Below are 15200 nucleotides of genomic sequence, written 5' to 3' on the forward strand. Positions count from 1 at the left end.
TTCCATAAGATATAACATTGCTAACCAGTCTTTGATGGGGAACCTTGTTGAACACCTTACTGAAGTCCATGTAGACTAGGTCCATGGTTTGCCCTCATCAATCCTCTTTGTTACTACTTCAAAGAACTCTCAATCAAGTTTGCGAGACACAATTTCCCACACACAAAGCCATGTTGACTATCCCTAATCAGTCCTTGCCTTTCCAGATACATGTAAATCCTGTCCCTTAGGATTCCTTCCAACAACTTGCCCACCACTGATTTCAGGCTCACCAGTCTATAGTTCCCTGGCTTTTCCTTACCACCTTTCTTAAACAGTGGCACCACGTTAGCCAACCTCCAGTCTTCCGGCACCTCACCTGTGACTATCGATGATACAAATATCTCAGCAAGAGGCCCAGCAATCACTTCTCTAGCTTCCCACAGAATTCTAGGATACACCTGATCAGGTCCTGGGGTTTTATCCACTTTTATGCATTTCAAGACATCAAACACTTCCTCCTCTGTAATATGGATATTTTTCAAGATGTCACCATCTATTTTCACATTCTATATCTTCATTGTCCTTCTCCGCAGTAAACACTGATGCAAAATACTCAGTTAGTATCTCGCCCATCTCCTGCTGCTCTACACATGGGTTGCCTTGCTGATCTTTGAGGGGCCCTATTCTCTCCCTTTTGTTCTTAATGTGTTTGTAAAAACCCTTTGGATTCTCCTTAACTGTAATTGGCCAAAGCGATCTCATGTCCCCTTTTTGCCCTCCTGATTTCCCTCTTAAGTATACACCTGCTACTTTTATACTCTAAGGATTCAATCGATGTTTGCTGTCTATACCTGTCATATGCTTTGTTCTTTTTCTTAACCAAACCCTCAATTTCTTTAGTCATCCAGCATTCCCTATACTTACCAGCCTTTCCTTTCACCCTAACAGGAATATACTTTCTCTGGACTCTCCTTATCTCATTTCTGAAGGCTTCCCATTTCCCAGCCGTCCCTTTACCTGCAAACATCTGCCCCCAATCAGCTTTTGAAAGTTCTTGCCTAATACCATCAAAATTAGCCTTCCGCCAGTTTAGAACTTCAACTTTTAGATCCGGTCTATCCTTTTCCATCACTGTTTTAAAGCTCATTGAATTATGGTCGCTGGCCCCAAAGTGCTCCCCCACTGACACCTGTTGGAAAATGAGGCTGGAGAAGTATTAATGGTGATCAAAGAAATGCCAGAGGAACTGAATAGACACTTTGCTTTACACTTGAAGACACCAGCATCTGCCAGAAACTCAAGAGATTCAGGGACAGAGGTGAGTGTAATGGACATCTCTAAAGCGAAGTGCTAGGGAAGTGCAAGGTCTGAATGTGGATACATCACTTGGACCTGGATGGACACCTCAGAGTTCTGAAGGACGTAGCTGAGGAGATTGTAGAGGCAATGGTAGTGATCTTTCAGGAATTACTAGAGTTCAAGAAGGATCCCAGACTACTGGAAAATAGCTAGTGTAACATCCTGTTTAAGAAGTGAGGGAGGCAGAAGACGTAAAATTTTAGGTCATTGGTAACATTTTAAAGTACATTATTAAAGATGCGATTGCAGAGTACTTGGACATGCATGATAAAGTAGGTCTGAGACAACATGGATTCGTCAAGGGGAGGCCATGCCTTACAAATCTGTTAGAAATCTTTGAGGAGGTAATGAGCAGATTAAACAAAGGAGCGACAGTAGATGTGACCTATTTGGATTTCCAGAAGGCCTTTGACAAGGTGGTGCACAGGAGGCTGTAAAATAAAGTAAGAGCCCATGATGTTAGGGGCAAGATAATGGCATGGATATAGGATTGACTGGCAGTAGGCAGAGAGTGGGGATAACAGGGTCTCTTTCATAATGGCAGTGAATAGAAGTCTTTCTAACAGAACTGTTGGCTCTGGAGTAAATTTTTTCTCATTGTCAGCTTCACTACAAAATGTAGTTTTCCACTTGTTATTCCTGCTGAGATGGACAAACTCAACATTGAATTCTGTTCAGTGCTTCTTGAAATCAAAGTGAAAAATTTAATCAGATTCTGTTACATTCAGGCTCAAGTGGTTCTATTAGCTTTTGAGGAGGCAAGGTTAGGTTGAGCTTCAACAGTGCTGAACCTCTCCCTGCTGCTGTACATTCCCTGCTCAAGTGCCCATTTGTCTATTGGCCCAACTTCACACAGTGCTAGGATCCCATTGCCATGCAGCAGACAGAATGATACATGAGTGACAGAGTTAGAAATGTAGGTGGTTATGTGATATTCTACCATGGCTTCATTCAGGAACTTCACAAAAGCAGTTTGCACACAATGAACTTCTGCAAACAATGCATTAATTTCATATACTTCAAGATGTGACCAATAATTGTTAGATGAATGATAAATTTTCTGAATGCTGAAGATGATGGATGCGAACAGACGTCCCAATATTACTTTGGATGCTGATAAGGAATCTTCAAAATGTATTCTGAACAGACAGGTGAAGTCTTATAATGTTCCCCCAAACAATGGCATTTCCAATGATGCAGTATACAACATTGTTGAGACCATTTCAAGAGTGAGGCTTGAAACCACTGTTGTACATGTGTCTGAAATGGTTCATGCTGGATTGAGTACAGTATGAACTACTCATTGAGTGATGTCACAGGGACTTGGTTAAAGTTGTAGAAGCACCAGAAGCTAGTGTGGTCCTAACAGTCTCTGTCGAAATTTAGAGCAAATTTGTAAGACCTGTAAATAATAAACTTCCTGTTGTTTACTCAACAAGACTCTTCGGGTTAGGTCAATATCTTCATCCAGGCTATACCACTTCAAACTTGAAGGAACCTACACATAGCACAGTGAGCAATGATGGCCATCTCTGCTTCAAAATGATGCCAACTGAGATAAACTTGACTTTGGGCTGAAACAGAGGGAAAACATGCTGGTGACCCAGAAGACATCAAGAGAAACTATTGATTTCTGATGACAGCAAGCTCCCTCAACCTCATTGCAGCACCCAACACAGAAGGGCTCTATTTTGCTCTCTACAGCTGCATGGAAGAAGGTATTCAGCTCCTAAAATTATTGAACTTTAAATCAATTATTTTAGAGCCTGCAAACTGTCCTTCATGTCTTTTACCACCCGCCACTCCCTGTCTTCGGCATAGATTCCAACTCTTTCCTAGCTACAATTTGTTCTGAAGAAAAGTCACTGGACCTGAAACATTAAGTAGAGTGTATGAATATTGCAAAACTTACATTTGAATCTTTAGCTTTTACTTTTTAACTTCTGGAAATCCTTGTTGATAAAGTATTCATTTTCCAGTCTTATGTGTTATTACACAGGAGCAACCTTCAACATGAGGGGAGTGGGCTATGTATGATATTGCATAACTTTATGCTTACTTTGTTGAATTACAATATAACTGTGCAAGATAAAAATTAATTCAATTAAGTAGTAAAGTCAAATGTGTAACCCTTGGCAACGTTGTGGTAAAGCAATCTAAACAGTGTCCGCACATAGCCGATGGTTGCCAAAGGAACATGATGCATTTTATTCAATGTATTTTCCTGGCAGCTCTCAAGCCCCGAAGTGAGTCTTGTCAGTTGAAAATAGCGCTACCAATTGATGAGAGGTACTGTGATGATTTGTAATCGTTCTTAATGACATTCTTGACATTTTGAAGAATGATTTATTTACTACCAGTGATTAGAACCGATGTTCTGCTGTTCTTCACAGGTGCCATCAATAATGATTTCACACACAAAAGTGAAAAAGTAAACTCTTAATCATCCTGACCTGATCTCAATCAGCAGGACCAAACTCTCAATTCATTCGGTGGCAACTTACTACTAAATAGCAGTGTTCCATAGATCAATTCCATTTGCTGAGAATGAGCCAGTTATGCCCTGGAAAGTATTATTCTTGATGAAAGATCACAAACCAGAATTTAATGAAGCCCTCTCAAGTGGGAACCATTGCAGTCAAGGCTGTTAAATTGCATGGGTGGAGTGCCCACGGCAGGAAGATGGAAAGGTTGAAGCTAGGCAGTGTCACTCAGAAGTGGTCAACAAACTGATTAAGTCAAATTCTGTATCTCTGAATCAAAGTTGATGCTGCCTTCCAAATGAAGTATTCCTGTTTTGGAATATTGGAATCCCATGAGTTAAAAGCTGCTGGTTTTCAGGCAGCACAGCAGACTCTAAGTGAGAATGTTATCTTCCATCCATAACAGTGCACTGTGGGAGTGTGGGGAGAGGGAAGGTAAAGTTCAGTCAAGTAGGAGGGGGGAGGTCTGATGGAGAGCAGAGCCTTTCAGCACAGGCTGGAGAGCTGAGGGGCGCCAGCAGGATCAGTCCATTCTTGGCAACCAGTAACAGAGTGGCAGTGACTAAGATGGGAATTATCCATGCAGTGCTGCTCCAGCTGAATGTTAGAGGGAGTGTGCACAGGAAGACAACCACATACTGCAGAGCCTCCCATTCCCAGCTCTCCGACAGCAAAAGGAGGGAGTTTCCATGGCAGGAGAGAAGATACTACATTACCAGCTGGAGCAGCAGCAAGGGAGGGGAAAGGGTTCTGTCACTACCAGAATCTTCAGGACTGAATGAACTTCCTTTAAATGTCAAAGAGGCAGCACAGAGAAGGCTCCATCTTTCTGTTTCATCAGGAAGACAGATGCCAATTGTGAACCAGAATGCAGGGTGAGCTGTATCCTGTGGGAGTGGATGGCCACCTCATCCCCGTGTGCTTAAACTTACCACTCACTCAACGTCTGTGCCTCCATGCAAAGAGAGGCCCCAGTGACATGGGGAATATCCCAGGTGGTGGCACCCACCCACCAACACTGATGGGAGGTGACCGACGTGCTGTTTGAAAGTTGAATCCATCCAAACCTAAACAAATCCCAGGATCCAAGCTGTGAGGCTGCTCGGATTTGAACTCTCAGCCATTTAGGCAGGGTGGGATTTATAGTACACATGTGGCATGAAACCTCCATTGAACCAGGCTACATCACTCATCAACAAAAAGAGATTCTATTCTATCAACATTGAAGTAACAAATGACCACAGAAAGTGAATTCTGAAGGTCTGTGTGCAAATTGCAGGCACTAGCTATGAGGCATATAATTGTTCAACCTGCAGCCACCCCTCCAGGGATGGTGCCTTGTGTCAGAAGTTATCCACTCCATTTCTGCTTACTGACACCATGAACCTTCGCAGTGAGGCAGAGGAATAGCATAGTGCAAGACACAGCTCCACTATTGAGCAGGCAGGAGTGCTGCAGATGTGAGTCCATTGCCTTGACCATACCAGTTCTGCAGTATGATCCAGTGTGGGTCCCACAGATCATCATTGTCATTTACAGTTCACACAATTTGGCACAGCAAATGAGAAAAACCTTTAACACAGAGAATGTGGGGGGGGGGGGGGGGCGACAGTGCTCTCATTGGATGAGGAGGATGGTGAAGAGGGGACCTTACTAACAAGAGTACCACATGATTTGCTTGCAGCAGGGGTCGGGGTATGCAAGTACACATCAGGGAGGCCTGCAGAAACCTGATTCTTGAAACTTGAAGCTCTTCTAGCATCTGTCCCTCACATGACACACAGCTTCTTTCCACCATCAAGAGCCATCTACTATGTGTTGGTTCTGATCGATTAGTCCAGCCTCTGATTTCACCACGTTCCATTACACAAAGAGGGCCACATTCCAGCGGGAATCTTCCACATTTCCATTGAAGGATTCATGGGTTCCAGAAGGTATTCTTAAAAAATTGCTTGTTTAGTAAAGAATATGAGGGATATCTCAAACACGTCTTAATCAGAAATAAGCAACAATATCTGACGTCAAAGATTTAATTGGCTGTGCCACTGAGGTGCGTCAAAGTGTTTGCTTGTGCTGTGATGAAATCTGTGTGCTGAGCTGGAGGCAAGGTCCTGATATGCTGCAACCCCCAGTGAAGGTAACAGCTGTCCTCCGGTTGTCTAATGTCTGCATGACCCTAGCAATCTGACACACTCTGCACTGGTGTAGAAGCCTCAACTATGGCCACTTTTGGCAGGAGGCATAAAGATCACTATCAGACTGGGCAGAGAGATCTGTCCACCCTCAGACTACCTTGAGTCGAGGCTGCCAGATCTCTGAAGCTGGAGAGATCTCTGTAGGCTTCTCCTTGCCTGTTAGTCCCCTTCTGCTTTAATGAGGTAGCAATGCACTTGGAAGCACACTGCTCATGTCATGCTTGGCTACTGTTACAGTGAGCTCAAGATCACAGAAATGCTTTTCAGCCAGGTGTGTGCCCATTGACTGGTTTGCTGAATCTTCCTGTCTGTGAAGGTTGCCATATTTTCATGGAGGAAGCCATGTGTACACATGCCTCAGCAATCACAAAAACTCATAGCCTGGATGGATGACTCCATCAACCCCTAACACACAAGTCTGCACAATAGTCCAGGTAATTCTGCCAGGTTCTCCCTAAAGGTAAACTAGCCGCCAGGACCTGATGGCCTGCATCCAAGGCTTTTAAAAGACACACCTACACACACACACACACACATATACACAGACACACACTCCCATACTCACAAATGCACCCCCTCACAGACTTAAGACACTCTACACTCACTACACATACATATACACTCTCTCTCACACTCACAACCCCCATCCCAGACAGACAGGCACACACACAGACATATACAGAGACCCTCATGCACACACGTATTTTGTGGGGTGAATTTGTACTTGCAGAGTTACATTGTACTTTGCTCAAAAACTGCACGAATTCATGTAAAACTCTTGTTATCTCACTTTTTAGATTAGAATCAATCTAAACGTCATGGCATAGACAGAGAACACAGGGGGCTAACACCTTCAACATATTGTCTAGCTAACACCAATTGTTACAGTTAAACTGAGAATGCAACTTTTTTTAAAAAAGGTTTTGTGATTTACACATGAAAGAAGTGAAACTATCATGGTATTCAAACAGATGAAAGACTCAACTGACAATCAAGATATTTTTCAATGTATACTTTCAGTTACATCACACTGTAAATTCTTGCTATAAATTCTATGCCTTACAATTGTGTCCTCCACTATCACCTGATGAAGGAGCGTCGCTCCGAAAGCTAGTGTGCTTCCAATTAAACCTGTTGGACTATAACCTGGTGTTGTGTGATTTTTAACTAAAAATCGACAGCTATTCATTTGTTGTAGGGAGACAATACCTTCCCAATTTTCACTGAGACAAATTCATTTTTAATGTTTGGTTCCTTTAGTTTAACTTCGTTTTCTGTTACTTCTGCTCTCACTATCAGTGCAATGCCTGAATGGTTTGTGTGCAAGTATCAAAGTTGGTAGAACTAATTAAAGCACGTTGCTTCCAGACAACATAATTCTATATTTATGAGGCACCAGCAACGTTATACTCTGTCAGAATGCAAAAATACACTAGTGATCTGCTGCTGGAAATATTGAGCAGGTCAGGCAGCATCTATAAATGGAAATCAGAATGTAATGGTGACAATGTCGACCTAAATAGTGTACCTTGAACAGGTTGGCAGTGCCACACAGAATGGAAAGACCCAGCCAATTGTGATGTGAGTAGGAATCATGTGACGAGGCAGGAAGTCAGGGTGGCAATCTCCGTGGTATCTGCTGGCTGTGCTGGTGCTGGCATCACTCTTAAACAACAACTTAGTCTAGTTTTTAAATACCCTTTTTAAATACCCTTTCACTGCTTAGCACAGTGAAGGACAGGAAAGTTCCTCAACTTGCCCCTACGGGTGTCTCTGTGTGGATCTGCACCTTCCAAATTCAAAACTAGCCTCCAGCACCTGCAGAAACACTGAACATTTTAAGAAACAAAATCCAGAGTGAGAAGACGACAAGAGGAGATTTGACCTTGGAATTCAAAATCATGAGATTTCTGGACAGAATAATTGGGAAGAAATTGGTCCACTGATTAAAGGTTCATAAATGAGAGAGCAGTTTTAATATAATTATCAAAAAAAGCAAAATTGATATGAGACAAGCTTTTTTACACAGCAAGTAGTTAAGTCTGGGAATATGGTGGAGGTTTGTTCAATTGAGGCATTCGAAAGGGAATTAGACTGCAATTTAAAACAAAACACCATACAGGGTTGTGGAAAAAAAGGCAAGAGAATGGTACCAAGTGAAGTGTGAATTCAGAGAGTCAACCCAGACACAGTGGACCAAATAGTCTCTTTCTGCAAAGTAACAATTCTGTGAATCAACAAAATGAGCCAACTTTATGTTATATTATGGTAGATTAAAGGAAGCAGCAATATTGTCAATGAGACTAATCATTACTTATGTAGCAGTGATGAAATCCGGACACTAGTCTGCTACATGAATGTGTACATTAGTGATAAAATGAACCAACACTTGGTTACAAACATATGTGAAATAAATTAAGTAAGAAGGTAGAATTTAGGTTTACAATATGATATATTTGAGAAAATCAGTATATCTGGTGGATTCCATAATGATAATTGCAGTTTTTTCTCCTAATTTGCTATTTGATGTGATCATGGACGACTGGATAACAAGAATACAATAACAATAGCAACTTCCATTTAACTATTGATGAAAACATTTTTCTCAATGCTTTTCACCTTGCATTCATCAGGACATTCATAAAGGTGCCAGTGGAAGGGGAAATGACATTTTGTACTATATGAGATAGAGTGCTGATCAGTAGAGACAGTGCCATGGAAAATGTACCAGTTGGATGATAACTGACAGTTAACTGCCAAGTTTTACATTTATGTCAGGCAGGTTGAGTTCAGTTGGTCAAGGTATTATCCAAAGGAATAAATGACTGTTACCTATTTTGTTTAGTTGAAACTGAAACTAATTACATTTATGTTTATGTATTTATATTAATATACTCTCATATAATGCATTTAGTATAATTGCCCAGATATTCCTTCAGGAAGTTAGTTGTTGCTGAAGCTTGGCCGATGTCCCAGTAGTTTGAGGTGGGCCTCATAACCATAGGCATTGCTCTTATGCCCCCCTTCCTGACCTTTCAACCTCATTATCTTCCCATTAACCTCTTATATCTCTGCATGCCCCTTCATATTTCACATGCCATCCTATGCCCCATCAATGCAATTGCATATCCTCAGGTCTCCATGCCCCCCTCATTTTCCCATACTCCTCCATTTCTCCTCATGCCCCCATTCTGCCTCCATGTCACCATGTATCCTCATAGTAACTCACCCAGTATCCATTATAGACAATCCAAGATAAATTTTAAAATGGCATTAAAAGAATAAGCTTCTAACAATCTAATAACACTGTTACATTCAGACATTTCATAACAAAAAAACTCTATAAAACCATTCAGAAATGTTGATTCCCTTAAGTGATCAATCTATTATTTAAAAAATCCCTAATCCATTTACTTCAAAGGCAGATAATCCTTTATTGGCTTTTTTAATAGCTGTCAGTCAAAATGTAAATATCTCTCCACCATCCTGTCTCACCTTTACTCACCACCCCAAGTGGTGGGTAGGCAGCAGACGATCCATATACAGGATGTTATGACCTCCCCCATCTTCAAACAGCATAGGGCTTGCAATCTAGCCTTCGGTTACTTTAAAAGAAATCTTTGGGTGGGATTGGCGAGCATATCCTGCATTGGGGAAGAAACTGCTTCCAGGTTCTATTCTTGCAGAAAAGGATTGTTATTAATAATGGTTGTCTTTGAAAATCAGCTGCTAATGGTTGTTTTTTGGGCTCTACTGTTAAGTTCATTGCTCATCACCACCTGTATTAGATTAGATTAGATTCCTTACAGTGTAGAAACAGGCCCTTCAGCCCAAAACGTCCACACCGACCCTCCGAAGAGTAACCCACCCTGACCCATTTCCCTCTGTCTAATGCACCTAACACTATGGGACAATTTAGAACGGCCAATCCACCTCACCTGCACATCTTTGGATTGTGGGAGGAAACCGGAGCACCCGGAGGAAACCCACACAGACACAGGGAGAATGTGCAAACTCCACACAGACAGTCGCCCAAGGCTGGAATCGAGCCTGGGTCCCTGGCGCTGTGAGGCAGCAGTGCTAACCATGGAGCCACCATGCCACCCCTATTAATAGATGCACCAGAACCATGGATGACAGAAAGAATTGCATAAATATTATAAATTTGAATGAAAAGGCAAGATTATAATCTAATCTATGTGCAATGGTGGAATAGACCATAGAGGAATTCTTCAAATAGACCTGATAGACCTACCTGTAGTTTAATTGAGATCTTGAACTGCCAAGACATTACATGACTGCGATGCAGTGATGAACAATGTGAGTCAAGATGCTTAATTGTAATATGATCAAATGGGACGAGCTTGTTGAGCCAGCTGCTATATTTTTCTTCATCAGTTTTCTACAAAGATAGGTGACTAAAATGAGTAACCATTGATTAGTGTAATAAATAACAGCACATCAATACTTCATCAAAGCAAAGATTAGGTTAGATTTTTCATCTGGAACAGAGGTCAGGAAATAAAATTGCACTGTAATATATGATATATTCTCAAGCTGCTACTATTATATTTTGCAAAACTAATGGTTACTTTGAAGATACATAAACAGAGGCAACTTCCGTGCTGCTTCAAAGAGGAGTTTGAAGGATGACCTGTTATTAGTAGCTTTTGGCAGCAAAGTCAAAGAGCTCTTGTAATCTGTAGATATTGACTAGGAAACAACCACCCGAGAGAATGAAATGCCACCTATCTAATTAATAATGTTTCCAAATGCATTTTGATTCTACAACTTTTAATTGAAAAGTAAATTAAATACAACCAATGTATTCTGCTCAATATATGGAAGAGAGACTCCTGAGTTTTGGGAAAAATAGAAAATTGGCTGGAAAGGATTAGTGTAAAAAACCTTTGAAATTCATATGTAAGAATTGCAAGCTCCTCAAATCCAGCTGATAGATGAACTATTCTTACTCTGATGCCTGACAAAAATACATAATCTTGAGGTTCCAAATTCTAAAGTCAGACTAGTTTATAAAGAAAGATTTTTTAGAAAAGCTAGAGTATTTATGTCAAAATATGTGATAAAATAAATAACATTTTCCAATTAATTTCATAAATAGTGTAATCAATTTGGTTAAGATTGCTGTTGAAAGACTGCTGTTTGGTTAAGATTGAAAACACAAGATTTCAATCAAGTTTAAAACAAAATAATGTTTACTCTACAAAATCGAACATAAAATTCAATAAATACTACCTTAGATAACCACCTCTAATCTAAAAACCAGAATCAACATTAACATGAATTAATAGTGCAAGATAGCAGACGATGACATATCCCTCCTAGATCGTCTTAACGCCTTCTATGCTCGCTTTGAGCAGAATTTCGGCGGAGAGGTAACACCTATTCCCACAAATCCTGACAAACCGATCCCAACAGTCACTGTATCAGAGATCAGATCAATTTTCCTTCGTATGAATCCAAAAAAAGTGATGGGACCAGACGGAGTACCAGGCCGTGCACTCAGAGCATGCACAGATCAACTGGCAGAGGTCTTCTCGGGCATCTTCAACCTCTCCCTCCAACAGGCCACTGTCCCTGCCGTTTCAAGATGACCAACATTATCCCTGTGCCAAAGAAAACTCATGCAGCATGTCTCAAAGACTACCGCCCAGTGGCCCTAACTTCAGTGGTCATGAAGTGCTTTGAAAGGCTGGTCATGGCATTAATCAACTCCAGCCTCTCCACTACTCTTGACCCACACCAATTTGCCTATCAGACCAACAGATCCATGTCAGATGCCATCACTTGCCCTTCATTCCTCCCTAGAACACCTTGACACCAAGAACAGTTACATAGGATCCTATTCATTGACTACAGTTCAGCCTTCAACACTATTACCCCCTCGAGGCTGATTAGTAAATTTAGTGATCTCGGACTAAACCCCACTCTCTATAACTGGATCCTCAGTTTCCTGACCTACAAGCCACAATCAGTGAAGATTGGGGACAATATTTCATCCTCACTAATACTCAACACTGAAGCCCCAAGGGGTGCGTACTTAGCCCCCTACTGTACTCACTGTATACCCATGACTGTGTCGCCAAATACCAGACTAATGCCATTTACAAGTTCACTAATGACACCACCATTGTCGGTCGAATCTCAGATGGCAACAAAACAGACTACAGATGGGTGGTGGAAGACATGGAAAAATGGTGCACCGAGAACAACCTAGCTCTCAATGCCAGCAAAACCAAGGAATTCATTATTGACTTTCAGTGAGATGATGTTACTCATTCCCCCCTACACATTAACAGCACAGAGGTGGAGCGAGTGGAGAGTGTCAAGCTCCTGGGAGTGGTCATCCACAACAATCTTCCTTGGACTCTTCATGCGGACACACTGGTTACAAAGGCTCAACAATGTCTATTTTTCTTTGACAGCTGAGGAAATTAGGCATAATGGTGAATACCCTTGCCAACCTTTATGGGTGCGCTATTGAGAGCATTCTGTCTGGATGTATCACTACCTGGTATGGCAACTGTACTATTCAAGATCGGAGATAGTTACAGAGAGTGGTGAACTCAGCCCAGACAATCACAAAGGCCAGCCTCCCATCTATAGAATCCATCTACCAGGCCCACTGTCAAGGAAAGGCTGCCAGCATTCTCAAAAATCCATCTCACCCTGGTGATGTCTTTCTACAACCTGTACCATCGGGGAGAATGTATAGAAGCCTGAACACATGCACCAGCCAGTTTTGTAACAGTTTCTAACCTACTGTTGTTAGAATACTGAATGGACTCTCAAACTCTTAACATTCGCCTGTACCTATGCTTTTGTTTTTACCGCTGTTTAACTATTATTTACTTATCTATGCTACTTAACTTTGTGATCTCGCAAGTCAAAGCTTTTTACTGTGCCTCAGTACATGTGACAATAAATAAATTCAATTCAAAATTCAATTCAATAACAGACAATTTGCAGTTGATTATGCATTAAGTGGCAAGCAGGACAGATTTCATGAAATGGCTCAGCAGTCCACTCGTCATTTATCATCAATCTCAGTCACATCTTTTAGAACTTTGTCTTCTTCATGAAAAAACATCAGCTCCCTTTATTCCAGGATTTCATATGATCTTAAGCCAAGAGCAGTGCATCACCAACATGGGTTCTATGGATATGTTCAGTTTCCCACCAAAAGTGGCACAAGTCTGCAGAACCGACTGAACTTTGCTTATACTGGTCAGGATAACATTGATCTATCAGCGTATTCTTGAAATATCAGAAACAGTTGCAGAAAGTATATCTTTGCTTATCCTTAGTTTCTGCATCTAACCTCTGCTTTTTTCTGAATCTACTATCTATTAATGAGTTTTGAGGATTCTTTATTTTGTATGATTTGACCACGTTCAGACCTCCCAGAATTTATGGTTTCCAATCTCAGTTTCAGTTTTGTTAGAAACTGGGGTGTTAATTTCATTCCTCATTCTCCAGATTTCCCTCTTCAGTCTCCCATTCCAAGATGTGACTCAAAAATGTATGCTTTGAAGCTACAGATGTCATCACAAGGGAATATTTAGATATAAAGTTTTGTACTAACATTGTGCTGAATGAGATATTTTGAACAGACCTTGTAACATGAAACTGGACATCCACAAGGCGCTGTGAGCTATTAGCATGATCAGAATGATAGTGATTAACAGTCTGAAACCTCATGGCCTGGGATATCACCTACACTACCATTACCTCAAGTCGGGAAATCAGCCATGGTTCAATGAAGTGTGGGAGGACATGCCAGGAGCAACACCAGGCACATCTAAAAATATGGGCTGAAAATGTGTTGCTGGAAAAGCGCAGCAGGTCAGGCAGCATCCAAGGAACAGGAGAATCGACGTTTCGGGCGTAAGCTCTTAACCCCTCCCCCAAGTCCCTCCTCCCTACCTTTTATCTTAGACCACAAGGGATGAACTCAGATTTCTCCAGTTTCCTCATTTCCCCTCCCCCCACCTTGTCTCAGTCAAATCCCTCGAACTCGGCACCGCCTTCCTAACCTGCAATCTTCTTCCTGACCTCTCTGCCCCCGCCCCACTCCGGCCTATCACCCTCACCTTGACCTCCCTCCACCTATCGTAATTCCAATGCCCCTCCCCCAAGTCCCTCCTCCCTACCTTTTATCTTAGCCTGCTGGACACACTTGCTTCATTTACTTCCTCCATCCATATCTAAAAATATGGTGTCAACCTTTTGAAGCTACAACCACAGTACTGCTAATATGTTAAACTTTGGAAGAAGCAAATATAAAACAGAGCTAAAACATCCCCCGGTGAAAGGACCAAATCTAAGATAAGCCGTCCTGCCATATCCCATCATGATTAAACAACTAGATGGAAGAAAAAGCTCTACAAGTATTCTCTTAGGCCAGAAGAACCGAGTGGATGATAAGCCATCTTGGCCTCCTCTGAAAGCCCCCAACATCAGAATTGCCAGTATGTATCTTTTAGTTACAGGGAGATGGAAAAATTTAATTCGTCTGCATCTGCAGCAGTCTTGCTATTCACTGCAGTCAAAACCCACCGTAAACCTGAAGAAAATGAGTTTGTATTTCCAGTAACAGTTTAACTGTATGCTATGACCTTAAATTAATGTCTCTTACCAGCTAATGGAAACACTGGGAAAAAGATGATTAAAGCAAAACATTGACTGCAGAAACGTCATACCGATCATTTCACAATGGTACCTGGGAAATTAGACCACTGAGCTGTCTTTCCAGTCCCTCTTCTCCATTCATAATCCATTTTACCCTGTGTGTTTGTCTGTCTGTATGAATTTAAGGAGGAGTTTATAAGGGGACTGGAGTTTTAATTAGGAGTGTTATACGGTCTATAACTGTTTCCCTACCTAGAGTCTAATTACTTGTAACATACAGTCATTCTTGTTTAGTACAGAAACTTGATTCATGCTTTCCCTCAACTTGAGTATGAAACTCAGGTTAATTTGAAAACTATGTGTAGTTTTTCAAATCCATGACTTTGTAATGATTCTGGAAAAATAAGGGCTTGATTCCTAGTGCAATATAGCAGTGAGTCTGAACAACACCATAAAAACATTAAGGTTTAAGTGGAATTCATGTTTTGAAAAGGTGATGCAGCAATACCTTCCTTAAAGCAACTGGGGA

General features: G+C 41.3%; 1 protein-coding gene across 2 annotated transcripts in view; it reads left to right on the forward strand.

Annotated features, from left to right (window-relative positions):
* Positions 1-15200, forward strand: part of plxdc2b (plexin domain containing 2b) — a 422082-nt gene that overhangs the window by 296540 nt on the left and 110342 nt on the right. The window lies entirely within an intron of this gene.

This window comes from Chiloscyllium plagiosum, chromosome 5 (assembly GCF_004010195.1).
Source record: "Chiloscyllium plagiosum isolate BGI_BamShark_2017 chromosome 5, ASM401019v2, whole genome shotgun sequence".
NCBI classification, from domain to species: domain Eukaryota; kingdom Metazoa; phylum Chordata; class Chondrichthyes; order Orectolobiformes; family Hemiscylliidae; genus Chiloscyllium; species Chiloscyllium plagiosum.